Below are 17,664 nucleotides of genomic sequence, written 5' to 3'. Positions count from 1 at the left end.
CTTTTCATTCCAGAATGAAGGAGATGTCCTCCTTCCAAAAAAAAAAGGGGCTTCCCTTCCTCCACCATCAATGTTTCCCTCAATCGCATCTCTTTCATTTCACATACGTCTGCTCTTACCCCGTCCTCCCGCCAACCTACCTGGGATAGGGTTCCTCTTGTCCTCACCTACCATCCCACCAGCCTCGGTGTCCAGCACATAATTCTCCAGAACTTACGCCATCTCCAGCGGGATCCCACCCCCAAGCACATCTTTCCCTCCACAGGGATTGCTCTCTCCAGGACTCCCCTCTTTATTCATCCCTCCCTACTGATCTCCCTCCTGGCACTTATCCTTGCAAGCAGAACAAGTGCTACACCTGCCCCTATAATCTCCTCCCTCACTACCATTTAGGGCCCCAAGCAGTCCTTCCAGGTGAGGCGACACTTCACTTGTGAGTCTGTTGGGGTCATACACAATGTCCGATACTCCCAGTGTGGCCTCCTGTATAATCGGTGAAACCCAACATAGACTGGGAGACCGTTTCACTGAGCGCCTATGCTCCATCCTCCAGAAGAAGCAGGATCTCCCAGTGGCCACCCATTTTAATTCCACTTCCCATTCCCATTCCGATATGTCAATGCATGGCCTCCTCTACCGTCGTGATGAGGCCACACTCAGGTTGGGGAAACAACACCTTGTATTCCGTCTGGGTAGCCTCCAACCTGATGGCATGGACATCGATTTCTCGAACTTCCGTTAATGGCCCCAGCCCCCCTCCTTCACCATTCCCTATCTCCTTTTCCCTCTCTCACCTTATCTTCTTTCCTGCCTGTCACCTCCCTCTGGTGCTACTTCCCCATTTTTCTTTCTTTCTTTCCTGGCCTTCTGTCCACTCCTATCAGACTCCCCCTTCTCCAGCCCTGCATCTCTTTCACCAATCAACTTCTCAGCTCTTTACTTCATCCCTCCCCCTTCAGGTTTCACCTATCACCTCATGCTTCTCTCTCCCCTCTCCCACCTTTTAAACCTACTTCTCATCTTTTTTTTCTCCAGTCCTGCTGAAGGGTCTCGGCTGAGACGTCAACTGTACGTTTTTCCATAGATGCTGCCTGACCTGCTGAGTTCATCCAGCATTTTGTGCGTGTTGCTTGGATTTCCAGCATCTACAGATTTTCTCTTGTTTGTGAAAAAATGTTCACCTTGACCATGAGTTAGCTTTTATACATACGTTATTCGGCCCATTGAATCCCTGCTGTGTCCCAGAGCAATCCAATGAATTGCATTCCCTCTCTTATTTTGAAATAACTTATTCCTTTCTACTGGGCGAATGGTCCTGCAACTCAGCTACACTGGGATAAATTTACAGCAACTAATTAATCTACCAACCAGCACGTGGCTGACAAAGGGGAAGATAGAAGCCTAATTTATTAATTTCCCACCCTATTGGGATTGAAAGTTTAGATGTGGAGGTCACTTTGGATCCCTTTATATAATGTGAATCTCCTCAATTGTACAAGGTGAACTCAGCCCCAGCTTGTAACAAGTCCCGAGTTTGCAATGAATGAATTCGGAGAATTACTTTTCACTGCATACAGGTTCTCCCAGGTAATGAATGCCCAGATGTCTAGTAGACTGGCTGTGAAGAGCTTCAGGTTATTTTCTGCCACTCGAGGACTGAGATCTAGGCCACATTTCCAGCTTGAGACCTCTGTGGGTTATGTGTAGTTCACATTACCACAACCCTGCCATAACCTGAGAGGACAGGTCCATAATTCATTGAAAGTCGTGTCACAGGTTGATAGGGTCATAACGAAAGTTTTGGGCACATTGGCCTTCACAAATCATTGTATTGAGTACAAGAGATGTCATCCCTGCATCTTACCCTATCAAATCCTATAAAAATTTTGTACGTTCCAATTATATAATCTATCATTCTTTCAAACAGTCTGCTTAATCTCTTCTCAGTGGACAAGATTCAAGGAATCAATCTGATAAACCCTTATTGCACTCCTTCTACTCCCAATGTTAGGGAACGAGGGGTCACAGTTTGAGGATAAAGGGGAAGCCTTTTAGGACTGAGATTAGGAAAAACTTCTTCCCACAGAGAGTGGTGAATCTGTGGAATTCTCTGCCACAGGAAACAGTTGAGGCCAGTTCATTGGCTATATTTAAGAGAGAGTTAGATATGGTCCTTGTGGCTAAAGGGATCAGGGGTTATGGAGGGAAGGCTGGTACAGGGTTCTGAGTTGGATGATCAGCCATGATCATACTGAATGGCGGTGCAGGCTCGAAGGGCCGAATGGCCTACTTCTGCACCTATTTTCTATATTTCTACTCCACCCATATCTTTCCACAGGTGGGGAGATCAAAGCTGACATCTGTATTTTCAGGTGATGTTTTAGCTGGGCCTTGTATCACGTAAAAAAAAATATATATCTACTCTTGTCATTAAATCTCCTTGCAATAACAATCAAAATACAATTTTCCTTCATAATTGCCTGCATGTCAACTTCCAGTGATTTGTGAAGAATGCACAAGTCTCTCTGAACAGCGACACTTTTCAATATCTCGTCATGTAAAAAAATATATTTTTCTATTTTTCCAAGTGGATGACTTTACATTTTCCCACATTATATATTCCACTTGCTATTTCCTCAGACATTCATTTAGCCTGCTCACGTCTCTTTAAGTTTCTTTGCCTACTGTTTACAATTGACATTGGAACCCAGATTTGTATCATCAGGCTTGGTTATATTACAACTGATCCCCTCATCCAAATCATTGATACCAATTTTGAGCATCTGGGAACCCAGCGCTGATCCCTTTTGAATTGTAGTACTCAACCCAGATATTACTGTTTTGTGTTCATTAATCAGGCTATTCCTGTGTATCACCTCTATACCCATGTTTAATACCCTCCTAAGTTGCACCTCGTTAAAAACCTTCTGAAGATCCAAATACATCCATTCACTGCCCCCCCCAAGCTTTCTGTTCCTTACAACTTTAGAAAGCTCTAAAGGATTTGTCAAACTTGATTTTGCTTTCATAAATCTATGTCTGCTCCTTTAATTTCATTATTTAAGTGCCCTGTGGAGTTACAGATTTGTTTCTTTAGTTTTAATGATTGCTTGGTTGACAAATGATGTGAAGGTTTTATTTCCTTGAGGAGAAATGTCTCGTGGTCTCAAGACTATGTCTTGATGACTGCAGAGAAATTGGACAGATTATACTTTGATTGTTCATAATTATAAACGGACCCCTCCAGATTTTGAAACTTATTGTCAATGGATATAGTGATGCTGCATATAAATAATAGAACTGTAGATGCTGCGGTCTATGAAGCATAAGATCAAACAAATAGCAGAAACTAGCACCAAGCAAAAAGCAAACTGGTGGAGGAATTTTTTTGTGTCAAGCAGCATCTGTGGAGGCAAAGGAATAGTCAACGTTTCAGACCCTGTTGCAAGGGGCTCAACCTGAAACATTGACAATCCATTTGTCCAGTCATGTCTTGCTCAACACACTCAGCTTCCCCAGCAGTTTGCTTTTTTTTCATCTCTCTCTAGACTACAGTATCTGTGGCCTTTTGTGTCTCCAAATAACAGAAACCAGTTGGTTATAAACACAGGAGATTCTGCAGATGCTGGAAATCCAAAGCAATACTGATGAAGTGTCAGGACTGATAAAGAGTCTTGGCCTGAAATCTCGACTATTGATTCCCCTCCATAAATAGTACCTGACCTGTTGAGTTCCTCCAGCATTTTGTGTGTTGCTACCATTTAGTTTTTGGGCCACCCTGCTTAAAGCCAATCTTCTGAACAATAAAGGACTTTAATTCATTTTGAGGCCCAGAATATTTGAAAACCACTCTCAGAAGGGCTTGATGGTAAATTAAAAGTTACTACTGAGGCACAATAATAAGGTTAGAGTTTTGGCTTCATGAGTGCTCACTGCTAATGGGTCTGCGGGAGGAAGTCAAAGGGACTCAATTTATCTTTTGTTTTACCTGCCCCTCCCTCCCTCCATTTCTTATTCCTTCCATTGTTTTATTGATTTCAAGACAACCGAGTTTGGAAGCAGAGTAAATTATACGGTTATCTCAAATATGTTGCCCTGCCTGTTGACATGGAGACTCATTGAAGACCGTAATTATGGGCGTGTTCCAGTGCAGTGGTTAGTGTAACACTATTACAACACCAGTTATAAGATTGGGGTTTGATTCCCTCTGTTTCCTGTAAGGAGTTTGTATGTTCTCTCCATGTCTGATTGGGTTTCCTCCAGGTGCTCTGGTTTCCTCCCACATTCCAATGATATACAGTGGGTTAGTGAGTTGTGGGTATGTTATGTTGGCACTGAAAGTGTGGCGACACTTGCGGGCTGACGAGCATGGTCCTCACTGATTAGATTTGATGCAAATGGCACATTCCACTGTATGTTTTGATGCACACGTGGCAAATAAAGCTGATCATTCTAAATCTTTGTAAGTGACAGAGTCCGCAGTGTCAACTGCCTTGTGAGCCACACTGGTGCAGTCCTACTTCAGAAAAAACTCGTCAGATTCTAGGAATTTTTCATTTCAAGCCTGTAGCACAGTATCCTGGGGATTGTATCTGCTCGAGGTAAGCCTCAAGGCAGTGTTAGACATAGAGCAGTCCAGCACAGGAGAAGGTCCTTTGACCTACAATGCTGTGCCAGACTAAATACATTTGTAATCAGATACCCAACTAAACTAATCCTTTCTGCCTACACAACATCCATTCCTTCTATTGCCTGCACATAAATGATTTGTCTATACAAGAACCTCTTGAATGCCTTTATCATACCTGCCTCCACCATCCCAGGCAGTGCATTTCAGACACCCACCACTCTCTGTGTAAAAGAAAAAATGTCATGCACATCTCTTTTGAACTAGCCCCCTGTTTTCTTCAATGCATTCCTCTGGTGTTAGACATTTTGACCCTGGGAAAGCGATAATGGCTGTTGACTCTACCTATGCCTCTCATAATCTTTTAAACCTCTATAAAATTTCCCCTCGTCCTCCTCTGCTCCTGAGAAAACAACCCGGGGTTGTCCAACCACTCCTTATAACACTTGCCCTCTAATCTAGGTACCACTTCTGCATCCTTTTCAAAGCCTCAACATCCTTCCTATAATGGAATGTCCAGAAAAGAATGCAATACTCCAGATACGGCCTAACTAAAGTTTACAAAGCTGCAGCATAACTTCCTGATTGTTAAACTCAGTTCCTCAACTAATAATGGCAAGTATACCATATGCCTTCTTGACCACCTTTTCAACTTGTGCAGCCATTTTCAGGGATTTATGGACTTGTATTCTAAGATCTCTGGTAAGGGTCTTGCCAGTAACAGTGTACTGTCTCTTTACATTTGATCTTCCAAAGTGCAACACTTCACATTTAGCTGGGTTAAATTCTGTCTGCCATTTCTCCGCCCATATCAGCAACTGATCTACAAACGTACATCCCACTGCATCCTTTGCACTATCCTGAAAAACACCAATCTTCAAAATCATTTGCAAATATACTAACACACCCATCTATGTTTTATTTGGGTCTTTTATATTTCACAAACAGCAAAGGTCCCAGTACGAACCCCTGCAGAACAACACTAGTTGAAGATGTCCAGCCAGAATATGTCCTATTGACCACTACCCTCAATCTTCTATGAACATGTCAATTCTGAATCCAAATGGCTGATTCGCTGTGGTCCCTGTGCATCTTAATCTTCCGGACAAGCCTCCTTAACAACATTCACAGCTCTACCTTCATCAATCATTGTCATCACGTCCTTGAAAAACTCAACCAAGTTAATAAGACATAACTTCCTCTGCACAAAGCCACGTGGGCCATCCCTAATTAGACTATTGTTTTCCAATTGTTCATAAATCCTATCCCAAAGAGGCAGCTTCAGTAACTTGCCTACGCCAATCATAAGACTTACTAGTCTACTGGACTATCCCTAGTTCCCTCCTTGAGTAAAGGAACGATATCAGCTACCCATCAGTGCTTGCTCCAACCTGTAGCTGGAGAGGACATATTGATTAAAGCCCCAGCAATCTCATCCCTTGCTTCTGTCAGTAATCCGGGGTATATCCCATCAGGCCCTGGGATCCAACACTACCTCTATCTCAAAATGGCCTAGCAAATTAGTATGCAACACACTAATCTCCCTATCCTCCATGTTCTTCTCCTTGGTAAATGCTGATGCAATGTAGGCCATTGAGGACCTCACCCACATTCTCCAATCCAAGCACATGTTCCTGCATTTATTCCTTGATAACTCCTACCTCCCCCCAGGTTATCTTCTTGTTCTTGATGTACGTATAGAATGCCTTGGGATTCTCTTTAACCCTGCTTACTGAGGACTTATCATGGCCTCTGCTGGCTCTTGTAATTCCCTTTGTGAGTTCTTTTCTGGCCTCTTTATAAATCCTCAAGGGGGCTATTTGGTTTTCGCTTCCTAAACTCTACATATGTTTCATTTATTGATTAAATTCACCACCTCCCTCAACATTCACGATACCCTTACCTTTCCATCCTTGACCTTTTTTACTGGGACATACTTGTCCTGTACTCTATGCTATTCACATGTGTCCTTACCCAATTAACTCTCCCTCGTTCCTGCCTAATACCCTCACAATTTGCTCAGTGTTACAATTTCTTTTGCCCCCAAGACTTCTTGGAATTAAAATCATTGGAATGAGTTAATGTCATATTGAGATTTGAATTCGAACTGTTTTTCACATGTACATAGAAACATACACAGACATCCCACCTCTCCCAGAAGTTCCGGGAGTCTCCCGCATATTAATAGTGGCTCCCTGATGCCCGCAAATTATATACAATATCATGGAAATCAATTTTTTGAGAGCGAGCTAGAGAAAACAAGAGAGAGCGAGAGAGCAAGCAAGCAAGAGAGAAAGCAAGCAAGAGAGAAAGCAAGTGAGAGAGAAAGCGAATGAGAGAGAAAGCGAGTGAGAGAGAGAGCGAGAAAACGAGAGCACGAGAGAGAAAGCAAGCGAGAGAGCGAGAGAGAAAGCAATTGAGAGCGTGAGAGAGAAAGCGAGAGAACGAGAGAGAAAGCAAGCGAGAGAGAAAGCGAGTGAGAGGGCAAGACAGAAAGCAAGCGAGAGCGTGACAGAGAAAGCGAGACCGCGAGAGAGAAAACGAGCAAGAGAGCGAGAGAGCAAGCAAGCGAGAGAGAAAGAGCGAGAGCGCGCTGTGGCAGAGTGTTCCAAAAAAAAAAGAAAATATGAAACGTACGTCACCCCAGACTGCACTAAAGTGTACCCCTGCCTAATAGGGGTCAAAAATAATGACAGTGTTGCTCGCTGCACTGTTTGCAACAGTGACTTTTCTATTCCCATGGTGGGTTAAGACTGTAATAGACATGTTGAGGTGAGTTTAACAGGTGTCATTCGTTCATTAGCGTAGCTAACATTATTTAAACTAGCCGGCCAGCTACTAAGGAGCTACTCTATTGCAGACATCCCACCTCTCCCGGAAGTCTCCCGCAAATCGATGGTGCTACCTCCCTGAAATGAGTTTTTGCCGAGTGGGATGTCTGCATACACTCAAATGCATCATTTGTGTGTTAACAAAGAACACACTTAAGGAGGTGCTGGAGGCAGCCTGCAAGTGTTGCCACACATTTTAGCACCACATACATGCCCACAATCCTTGGCAGAGCAACACAAAACAAAACACAACAAACAGCAAAACAAGCCCCTTTCTTTCCTCCTAATGGACAGCCGTCCAACTGCATTGTCCGGGCTTCAGCCATCAGACTTTGACTTCTGGACTCAAGTCTGGAAGAGCCCTTGTTTTCCATAGAGGAGCAATATCCAGGGCTGCATATTGTGGATTAAGTACATCCCTGGGTGCTTTGCCTCTAAGTGGGAAACAAAATGAGAGGAGGGTATGAAAATGGTGGCACTGTCAGCATTCTGGACAATAGAGTATAACCTTGGTTCAAAATGGCTTAAAAATATGTTTTTCGTGACTATCTTCTCAAAGCACCAGAAGATTGTTCATTTGATCAATCACAACCAGAATGACACCGACATGCTGCAGGATAATACTGAAGGAGCGATCAGCTGGAGGGATCCCAGCACATTGTCTATAGAGTTTTATTACTGTATCAAGACATTTAGTTTATCTTCAACCCATTCTTTCAGCCTGTATCTGGTTCAATGCCTGCATATCGTACGTTGCAATTCTGCAAAGGAATGTTTCATTGCTTATAGAATCCCCTGCATGCTGTGGGTGTCCTGCATAATGCAGAGTTGCAGGATTGAAGCACAGCAGTTCCAAAGTTAAATGTAACAGAGAAAGGTATTAATTGGAAAACATGGTGTGAGCTGCTGAGAGAAGGGAAAATTCACTGGGAGCCTTGTCATTGCTGAGTCATTATTGCATGCAAACTAACCACACAGGAGGCCTTGATCGAGATCCATAGGCACAGCTGAGCCTTCGATGACCAGCTGTAAATGGCACTGGGAATGGGGCAAAGCATGGACTGAATTAAACTTGAGGGAGAAGATCCTTTAATTGCTCTGCTGGATTGACTTACTGGGCTGTGGAAACTGAAACTTAATCTTTCCAGAGAAAGGCACTGCCATGGTCATTTTGACGCATTCAAGATGTACTATCAAAGACACCCATGTTGGTCACAAACTTGTGAAATTTTTATACAAAATATTCCAGGCTCGAACTTTCTACTATTGTCCAGAATATTCAAAAACTAATAGAGACAAGGTTATAGTGTTTCTAAGAAATTTGAAGGGGTCCATATCTTTACAGCAAAATATGATGGAATTTTTCATTAGTGCAACATATTGGAATGGGGTTGGGAAATGGGCTTGGGTTCAAAACGCAAATGAAGCTCCAGGCACCAAATTTGCACTCAGAAATGAAAGGAACTGTGGATAAGGTAGAGACTCTATATTCTCAAACTTCTGTAAGTCATTTTACACTGTTTGACTACTTGGATGTCCATTTAGAACAGAGATGACGAGGAATTTCTTTAGGCCAAGGGTAGTGAATTTGTAGAAATTATTTCTGCAGACTGCTGTGGAGATCAAGTCATTGGATCTGTTTAAAGCAGAGCTTGATAGTTCCCTGATTAGTCAGGGGTAGAGGAGATGTCAGGGGTAAGTTTTTACGCGGAGTGGTGAGTGCGTGGAATGGGCTGCCAACAACGGTGGTGGAGGTGGATATGATAGGGTCTTTTACGAAACTCCTGGATAGGTACACGGAGCTTAGAAAAATAGAGGGCTGTGGGTAACCCTAGGTAATTTCTGAGGTAAGGACATGTTCGGCACAGCTTTGTGGGGCAAAGGCCCTGTATTGTGCTGTACATTTTCTATGTTTCTATGTTTTTTTAGTAAGAACATCAAAAGTTACAGGAAGAAGACAGGAAAATGGGGTTGAAAGGTATAGTAAATCAGCTTTAAATAGCAGAGCAGATGCGATGGGCCATATAGCCTAGTATTGCCACTATGCCTTATGGTGTTGCAGATATACGTAATTGTACTGAGTGTCTGAAAGTATATGAATGTATATGACTTAGGAATCCACAGGAATATGTTTCTGCCTTATTCCTGGTTTGGGGTTGGGCAACCCTTTGCTTTCCGCGCAGGTAATATGAGCCACAGTTTCTAACAATTGAAGGTAGAATACCTACACAGTGGTATTTTAGAGCAGTTTGTGGTTGTGCCCACTCGGGAAAAGAATTTTCTGGATTGGGATTTACGTAGTAAACCAGATTTTATTAGGGAGCTCAAGGTAAAGGAACCCTTAGGAGCCAGTGATCATAATATGATAAACTTCATCCTGGAATTTGAGAGGGAGATGCTAAAGTCAGATGTATCAATACAGTGGAGTAAAGGAAATTATAAAGGTATGAGAGAGGAGCTGGCCATATAGGAAGGGGTCACTAGCAGGGAGGATGGTAGGACAGCAATGGCTGGAGTTTCTGGAAGAAATTCAGAAGGCACAGGATAGATATATTCCAAAGAAGAAGTAGTATTCTAAAGACAGGATGACACACTGTAATGGACAAGGGAAGACAAAAACAATATAAAAGCATGAGAGAGCTTATAATATAGCAAAAATTAGTGAGGTTAGAGGATTCAGAAGCTTTTAAAAATCAACTGAAAGCAACTAAAAAGCCATAAGTAGGGAAGAGATGAAATATGAAGGTAAGCTAGCCAATAATACCAAAGAGGATACCAAAAGTTTTTTTCAAATATATAAAAAGTAAAAGAGCGGCGAGAGTAGATATCGGACTGCTGGAAAATGATGCTGGAGAGGTATTACTGGGGGACAAGAAAATGGCAGATGAAGTAAATCAGTATTTTGCATCCATCTTAACTGTGGAAGACACTAACAGTGTGCCAGACGTTCGAGAGTGTCAAGGGGCAAAAGTGAGTACAATTGCTTTTGCTAAAGAGAAGCTGCTTGGGAAGCTGATGGGTCTGAAGGTCTATATGACACCTAGACCAGATGGACTGCACCCCCGGGCTCTGAAAAAGGTAGCTGAAGAGATTGTGGAAGCATTAGTAATGATGTTTCAAGAATTACTAGATTCTGGCATGGTTGCAGACGATTGGAAAGTTGCAAATGACACTCTGCTCTTCAAGAAGGGAAGGAGGTAGTAGAAAGTAAATTATAGGCCAGTTTAGCCTGATCTCAGTAAATGGGAAGATGTTGGAGTTGATTGTTAAGTATGAGGTTGAGAGTACTTGGAGACACATGAAAAAATAGGCCCAAGTCACATGGTTTCCTTAAGGAAAAATCTTTCCTCCCCAATCTGTTGGAACTCTTTGAGGAAATAACAAGCAGGAGACAAAGGAGAATTGCTGGATGTTGTGTACTTGGATTTCCAGAAGGCCTTTTATCTTGTGTTTCTGTGATATCATTCTGGAGGAACAAATTGTATAATTTCTTAATGCAAGCATTACTAAATGACAATAAAAGAGGACTGCCTGTCCTCATAATCTAATCTAACAACCAGAGGCTGCTTAACAAGATAAATGCCCATGGATTTACAAGCAAGATGCTGGCAGGATAGAGGATTGGATAATTGGCAGGAGACAAAACGTGGGAATAAAGGGAGCTTTTTCTGATTAGCTGTCGGAGACTAGTGGTGTTCCACGGGGATTGCAGATGGAACTGCTTCTTTTTGCATTATATGTCAATGATTTGGATGATGGAATTGATAGCTTTGTTGCCGAGTTTGCGGATGATGTGAAGATAGGTGGAGGGTCAGGTAGTGTTGAGGAAGCAGGGAGGGTGCAGAAGGATGTAGACAGATTAGAAGAATGGGCGAAGAAGTGGCAGATCGAATACAGTGTCCAGAAGTGTATGGCATGTACATAAAACATGGAACATAGAAATCTACAGCATGTTACAGGCCCTTCGGCCCACAATGTTGTGTCAACCATGTAATCTACTCTAGAGACTGCCTAGAGAATTTCCCCTGTGCATAGCCCTCGATTTTTCTAAGCTCCTTGCACCCAGCTAGGAGGCTCTTAAAAGACCCTATTGTATCCACTTCCACCACCACTGTTGGCAGTGCATTCTTTGCACCCACGACACCCTGACATCCCCTCGGTACCTATTCGCAAGCACCTCAAAACTGTGCCCCCTGGTGTTAGCTTGTGTACTTTGGTGGAAGGAACTAAAACGTACACTATTAGCTGAACGGTGTCAGGGACTTTTATGTCCTTGTGCAGGATTCCCTAAAGTTTCACTTGCAGTTTGAGTCGGTGGTAAGGAAGGCAAATGCAATTTTAGAATCCATTTCGACAGGACTAGAATATAAAAGCAAGGATGTAATACTGAGGCTTCATAAAGCACTGGTAAGGCCCCACCTGGAGTATTGTGAACAGTTTTGGGCCCCTTAATTTAGAAAGTATGTGCTGACATTTGAGAGGGTTCAGAGGAGGTTTGCGAGAATGATTCCACAAATGAAAGGGCTATTGTACGAGGAGCATGTGATGGCTCTGGGCCTGTACTCACTGGAGTTCAGAAGAATAAGGGTGGATCTCATTGAAACTTATCAAATAGTGAAAGGCCTCGATAGAGTGGATGTGGGGAGGATGTTTCCTATCATGGGGGAGTCTTGGACCAGAGGGCACAGCCTCAGAATAGAAGGATGTCTATTTAAAACAGAGATGAGGGGGAATTTCTTTAGCCAGAAAGTGGTGAATCTATGGAATTCATTGCCTTGGGTGGCTGTGGAAGCCAAGATATTGTGTGTATTTAAGGCGGAGTTTGATAGGTTCTTGATTATTCAGGGCATGAAAGGTTAAGGGGAGAAGGCACGAGAATGGGATTGAGGGGGAAAGTGGATCAGCCATGATGGAGCAGACTCAATCGGATGAATGGCCTAATTCTGCTTCTATCTCTTTTGGTCTTGTGGTCTTATTCCAACTGAGATGTTTTCCCACTATCCAAATAAACCCCAGAAGAGTGCATGCCAGTGGACAGATAAAATGTTCCCCACATAACTACTGGGGTCATAACCTGCAGTATTTAGGGGCCAACCTCTGTTATTAAGAGGATTATGAAGAGCTGATTCATGAACAGTTGATTCAATGTCATGCCTTCAGGAACTGAAAGGTAAGGTTTCAATTCGCCCACGGTGCTGAATATTGATACCGAGCAGGATTTATCCTTGCATGACAACAGGAAATGACACTTTCTGTTGAAAATGCCAGACATTTGATCCAGCTGAAGGGCTTAAATTTTATATTTTCAGAGCAAAGCCTCACATATTTAGGGGTTGTGGTAACACTGGGCTCCAGGCTTTCACTCGTTATTAAGAGAAGATCTCCAGTTACCATAGAGTATACAATCTCTTAAGGCAGTCGGGGTCTACCACACCCAGCTGTGGGAGCAATTAACTGTATCACAGAAGCAGGACTTAGAAACAACGCTTCATTTTTCCACACTGTCTTTTGCACAGAGCACGATTACTTCGGCCGAAGAAGAAAGAGGAGACATAGAGCAAGCTTTTTGCAGTTAGGCGAGGTTTAGCATTGAGCTGTTCGAAATAACTCATTCTTGAGCTGTGAGTGTGGTCAGTCATGCGGCAGCACCTCTGACTGCCCATGTGCGGGAGCACCTCTTTGAAATGTTTCAGACTGCATGGGGAGGACGAGGCTTGTGGGAGTGGGTGAGGGTTTGCTGCTTGGGAGATTAATGAATGAGATTAAGAAGGACCAAAGCAGTCAAACAATAGCCTCATCAAACTGTGCCCTACCCCAGTTTTTTGTCCTCGCCACCACTGCCAAGGTTCCTTACTTTAGTTGAACAACCTTCAATATTTCAAAGAATAGGCTGGCAGCCTCTTGTCCCATAGTACAATAGAACATAGAACATAGAATAGTACAGCACAGTACAGGCCCTTTGGCCCATAATGTTGTGCCGACCCTCAAACCCTGCCTCCCATATAAGCCCCCACCTTAAATTCCTCCATATACCTGTCTAGTCGTATCTTAAACTTCACTAGTGTATCTGCCTCCACCACTGACTCAGGCAGTGCATTCCACGCACCAACCACTCTCTGAGTAAAAAACCTTCCTCTAATATCCCCCTTGAACTTCCCACCCCTTACCTTAAAGCCATGTCCTCTTGTATTGAGCAGTGGTGCCCTGGGGAAGAGGCGTTGGGTATCCACTCCATCTATTCCTCTTATTATCTTGTACACCTCTATCATGTCTCCTCTCATCCTCCTTCTCTCCAAAGACTAAAACCCTAACTCCCTTATTCTCTGATCATAATGCATACTTTCTAAACCAGGCAGCATCCTGGTAAATCTCCTCTGTACCCTTTCCAATGCTTCCACATCCTTCCTATAATGAGGTGACCAGAACTGGACGCAATACTCCAAGTGTGGCCTAACCAGAGTTTTATAGAGCTGCATCATTACAAAATAGTTTTCAGCTTGATGTTCAGCTCAGTGTTGAACCTTACCCCATGTGGCTCATGGGGACACACTGTTGTAGTGGTCTCTGTTGCTCTCACTGCACATGAAGGCTACGTGCTGAGAAGGGACCAAATTTAGTGGCTTTTGCTACCTCTGGGCCCTCTTCTCAGCCCACTGAACTTTCTGTTCTCCTCACCTCTTCTGATCCTTTCTCAAACAGTCCCCCCAGTGGTTGAGTCCCAGTGTCAGTGTCTGCCAACTTCACATCTAGCTTTCAGATGCCTTTGTAGTGGAGGCCTAGATGCCCAACCGTTGGTGACCAGGTGATTAATTCACCATATAGAATGCTCCCAGCAATGCACCCATTGACCATCCGATAAACCTGTCTGATCTACTGCAGATGCACTCTGTGATGAATGCACACAGACTTGCCTCTCAGAATACCATTGTATTTGAAAACTGGTGAAGACCAGGTTTCAAATATTTTTAGAAAGTCTGAAGGAGTCTACATTAAAGTACCTGAAAATCACTGACCATGCCCCACCAGGAGATATCTAAGATTGTAACTGAGGCAATAAAGATAGAAAATTTTGCAATAATTTCTCATGCCTTGCATCTGTTGCTCTGGCCCCAGAGGTGTACTCAGAGCTCAATGTCAGTGGGGACACTGTTTTAGAGTTTTCCATTGGGTTGCTGCTAGTCTATTCTTTCTGGCTCAGCTGCAAACTTTCCAGTGTGCACATGGACATCAGCATCAAACGGCTGGTTGTGTGAGGCTCTTCACTGACACATTATCAATGCTGTTTTATGGTGGTGTGTCAGTTGGAAAAGGACATGTTACCCCATTGCTGGTGGCCAACACAGTTCCTTACAGAAAGGATGGAGTTTGTCCATGAACCGGTGGGAGTGTCCCTTTGTATGGGATGCCAGAATGGCATTGTGGGCATAGACTAACTGCCTGATGGGGAGCTGGCACAAGTTTTCTTGGCCCTCTCAGGAACAGAGGTCTTGTGCAGATGAGCTGAAGGCATTTCGCAGCACGAAATATTGGAATGCTGCTGCCGCCATAACTGACTCATTTATGGACATTGAAAGGTTCTGATGTGGTAGAATGGTCTGGTTGTCCTGAAAGGAATGGATCATATTGAGAAGTTTCAGTAAGCAGCTGGTTTTCATCAGCACCTTGCATGAATTATCCCTGTTTACACAATTGCATGCTTTGAGAAGGTGGATAAACAATGGTCTCATTTGTACTTCTCTTCCAAATGCTGAACTAAGAGTACATCAGTTATGGATCTTCTGATTCTAAAACCACCCTGGATTTTGTGGTTATACATTCTGCAATAGATTGGATTCCAGGTCTGAACAACATGAGGAAATTCTTCTTTCACGGCTCTTGACTGTACTGGGTACTGGGTATCTGTACTGGGTCCAGTGTTGTTTGTCATATATATTAATGATCTGGATGATGGGTTGGTAAATTGGATTTGTAAGTATGCAGATGATACTAAGGTAGGTGGAGTTGTGGATAATGAAGTACGTTTTCAAAGCTTGCAGAGAGATTTGGGCCAGTTAGAAGAGTGGGCCGAAAAATGGCAGATGGAGTTTAATGTTGATAAATGTGAGGTGCTACATTTTGGTAGGACTAATCAAAATAGGACATACATGGTAAATGGTAGGGCATTGAAGAATCCAGTAGAACAGAGGGATCTAGGAATAATGGTGCATAGTTCCCTGAAGGTGGAATCTCATGTGGATAGGGTGGTGAAGAAAGCTTTTGGTATGCTGCTTTTTCCATTGAGAGTGGGGGAGATTCAAACAAGAGGACATGAGTTGAGAGTTAAAGGGCAAAAGTTTAGGGGTAACATGAGAGGAAACTTCTTTACTCAGAGAGTGGTAGCTGTGTGGAACGAGCTTCCAGCAGAAGTGGTTGAGGCAGGTTCGATGTTGACGTTTAAAGTTAAATTGGATACTATATGGACAGGAAAGGAATGGAGGGTTATGGGCTGAGTGCAAGTCGGTGGGACTAGGTGAGAGTAAGAGTTCGGCATGGACTAGAAGGGCCGAGATGGCCTGTTTCCATGCTGTAATTGTTATATGGTTATTGACAGAGAAATTCGTCCATTGGATTGTGGCCATTCAGTATCTTATAGTCCGGGGTTTCTTGGCTGAAGGCAGGTAGCAGCTGAACGGTGGGATTCAATGTTCTGCTCCATATCAGAGATAGCCTGGAGTGCCTGTTCTTATACCAGTCAGACTGGGGGTTATCATTCTTAACTACTTTGTTAATGCTCAATAGTAAGTTCAGATTGAGTAACCCCTCCAGAGCACAAACCTATGCATAGTTTCTGATATCTGGTCGTGGACTGTCCATATGTCAGAAAACCTGCCTTCAACTTCCCCATGGGGTCCAAAGGAATGTAGATCACCACATTTGACACAGTCTTTCTACAACTGTTGTAACAACAATGATATGATTAGGCATGAGCACTGATCAGATATTACCATTCCATTCCATTCATTCTTTACCTGTCATTAAGATATGACCTTATCTAATTTAATTCTTCAGGGTATACACAGCTCTGTCCATAAGTATATTTTGTATTTAAAAGTATTATGTTTTATCTCTGATATCTGCCCATTTCCATTCCTCTCTCCTGTCAGATATGATGTCATTGCCAAAAGAAGGTTTGTGCAGAGAGCTTCCTGTTAAACATCAGCCACTGTCTATAATTTTATTTCTAATTTGCACCAATTTGTCTGTTTTTGTATATCTGACTAATTTTCACACCTCTATGATGTTGGCTTCTTACGAGAGTGTTAGATGATTTGGAATATGAAAAAGGACAAGCACTCTATAACACTTCGAAACCTTTGAAAGCTAGCTTTCCAGCTGAGGTTTTAATCAGGCTGAAGAAAAATGTTCTGATTCCTGAATAATCAGTTCAACTTCTGATTCCCAAATAAATCACATTTCAAACAATGTTACCTGTTTTGTTGGGTATGAGCTGGAGAGAGTATAAATTTCAATTTAAACATTGCTGTGTGAATGATTCGATTTGTGTACCACAGTTCCAGTCTCCGTGAAGGATTATTGAAAATCCTGTCAGTCAGGATGACCTTTTCTCTGGAACATAGAAGATAAATTCTTTAGGAATTTGAAGGTGGGGCAGACTGGTGGCGAAGGTGTGCCTGTCGATAGTGGGATGCAGTGATGATAAGTGGGTCGGGAGCCTGAAAATCTGTAAAAGGAATTGTTCACTTTAAGAGCCCTGAGAGTAAAATGTTTCCCTTCAATGCCACACTGCTTTCAGAAAGAAAACAGTGTGCTATTATTTAGATATCATTTTCAAAAAGATTAATCAAACTCTTAGTGTGATGATCTTTTTATTATTTTATTTGATTGAGGTTTAGACAGAAGCAAGGTTTTTGCAATTTTTCATATCACCATAGTGTAGAATGGGAGGCATGGTCGTGTAGGAAGAGTGGTATGGTAAAACATGGTAAAATTAGTGGAATCGCTTTATATCAGCAAACTCCAGTTGCAGTTCGATTCCCATTGCTATCTGTAAGGAGTTTTTACGTTCTTCCTGTTACCATATGGGTTTCCTATCGGTACTCTGGGTTTCTTCCCATTTTCCAAAGATATACAGTTAGAGTTAGTGACACACACAGAATGCAGGAAGAATTCAGCAGGTCGGGCAGCATCTATGCAGTCAACGTTTTA

The 17,664-nt window shown here is 42.9% G+C and overlaps 1 protein-coding gene across 7 annotated transcripts in view; it reads left to right on the top strand.

The window, feature by feature from the left end:
- Nucleotides 1–17,664, top strand: part of LOC134345523 (synaptotagmin-16-like) — a 188,694-nt gene that overhangs the window by 165,761 nt on the left and 5,269 nt on the right. The gene's annotated exons all lie outside the window — the stretch shown is intronic.

The sequence above is a fragment of the Mobula hypostoma genome, chromosome 1, assembly GCF_963921235.1.
Source record: "Mobula hypostoma chromosome 1, sMobHyp1.1, whole genome shotgun sequence".
In the NCBI taxonomy this organism is placed as follows: domain Eukaryota; kingdom Metazoa; phylum Chordata; class Chondrichthyes; order Myliobatiformes; family Myliobatidae; genus Mobula; species Mobula hypostoma.
This window is presented reverse-complemented; position numbering and strand designations above follow the sequence as displayed.